The sequence below is a fragment of the Corvus brachyrhynchos genome, unplaced genomic scaffold (genome assembly GCF_000691975.1).
Source record: "Corvus brachyrhynchos isolate BGI_N302 unplaced genomic scaffold, ASM69197v1 scaffold60, whole genome shotgun sequence".
Classification (NCBI taxonomy): Eukaryota; Metazoa; Chordata; class Aves; order Passeriformes; family Corvidae; genus Corvus; species Corvus brachyrhynchos.
The window spans coordinates 5,935,970-5,938,036 of NW_008236767.1; positions in this window are offsets into that span (position 1 = coordinate 5,935,970).

A 2,067-nucleotide genomic window follows, 5' to 3' on the forward strand; every position below is an offset into this window, starting at 1 on the left:
GAAATTCTTCCTAACATCCAACCTAAACCTCCCCTGGTGCAGCTTAAGACTATATTCTTGCGTCCTATTGCTGGTTGCCTGGGAGAAGAGGCTGAACCCCACCTGGCTACAACCTCCTGAATTGTAGAAAGCAATAAAGTTTTCCCTGAGACTCCATTTTTTTCAGGCTAAACAACCCCAGCTCCCTCAGATGTACTTCAGACTTGTACTCTGGACCCTTCATCAGCTTCATTTCACTCCTTTGGACACAATCCAGCACCTCAATGTCCTGCTTGAATTGAAAGGCTCAGAACTGGACACAGTACTCAAGGTGTGGCCTCACCAGTGCCAAGCACAGGGGAAGAACGACTTCCCTGGTCCTGCTGGCCACACTATTCCTGATACAGGCCAGGATGCCTTTGACTGCCTTGGCCACCTGGGCACACACTGGCTCATGTTCAGCAGCTGTCAACCAGAGCCTCCAGGTCCTTTTCCGCCAGGCTGCTGTCCAGTGACTCTGTTCCCAGACCGTAGCACTGCAGGGTGTTGTTGTAGCCGAAGTGCAGGACCTGCCACTTGGTCTTGTTAAACCTCTATCATTGGATTCTGCCATCTATCCAGCCTGTCCAGATCCCTCTGCAGAGCCTTCCTACCCTCCAACAGATCAATACTCACACCCACCTTGGTGGTGTCTATGAATTTGCTAATGGTGGACTCAATCCCCTCATCCAGACCATCAGTGAAGATACTAAACAGGACTGGCCCCAGCACTGATCCCTGGGGGACACCACTAGTGACTGGCTGGCGGCCGGGTGGCCACCACTCTCTGGGCCTGGCCATCCAGCCAGTTCTTAACCCAGCAAAGGGTGCACCTGTCCAAGATCTGGGCTGCCAGCTTTTCCAAGAGTATGCCATGGAAGATGATGCCAAAATGATTTTTGCTTTTATATATTCTTCATATATATTCATAGCTCTGTAGACTGTTATTATATAGTTATACAGTTTCCTAACTTCAGTTCTTTTCCCATTAGACAAACATTCCTGAAGGCTTGTTCAACTCTCACTTCTTATGGGAATCAAGGTCAAGACACCTTCCCAAGACACTTTGCTGTAAACAACTAGCAAGGAAGTGGGGCTTCAGAAGGGGTCGAACCAAGAGGGGGAATTACTTCATCACCTGTGTTTCTAATTGGGGATTCTTGTCAATTATGCTAATTTATATGCAACTTATAAAACTGTATGTGCCCTATATCATGTGTGCATCTTCAGTGCATTTTCGGCATGTTGTGCACCTGGAGGGACCTTCATTAAAATGGTAACTGCATTTTATCACCTAACCTTGCTTGGCTCTTGATTTTAGGGCTCAAAAGGTAACAAAGATGGTGTCAAAGGTGTCATATTGATATACATTTAAAGGTTTAGTTGATCAAAACACTCTATTCTTCAATATACATACTAGATCTCTCAAGATGTGGGGGTTTTATTCCTTGTTAAATTATCAAGTTTTTGTTAACTGTGAAGGATGGGTAAAAACAACTGGTAAACTGTTTGCATCATCAAGAACACACAATGCTTGTTTTAGCCTGGAGGCTGGCAAGTGTCCCTCTTTGGCTAAATTACAGGTAAGAATATTTTTTGGGAAAAGAAGTGAATAACTGTTGAAGTGCAAGATTAAAGAAGTCATTTTAGTTCTTCCTGGACTGTACGTTTAAAGCAAACCTGTTGCTGATGCCTGCATGCCATGCATGGGTTTGTGCTCCAGAACAGGCTCAGTGTGCACAACCCAAGGTTCTTGTGGATGAAACCACTCAGGTGGTGTGTGGTTCTCCAGCCACTACAGGCAGGTGCAACGAAGGAAAGAATGGGAAGACTTTTCCTGGGGCTGGTGGCATCTTTAAGAACTCTGTAGAAAGGTGATAGGGAACACAACTGAATCCTGAAGAGGCCATGGAGCTTCTATAGGCACCTGTATTTTCTGGATTTTAAAATTTCGTATTATCAATTCTGTACAGCAGGAAAAGGAAAATAGATGCCCTGTTTTTTATTGAAGGAAAAGGAATGCCTTTCACTTTAGCAAGCCTTCAGCAG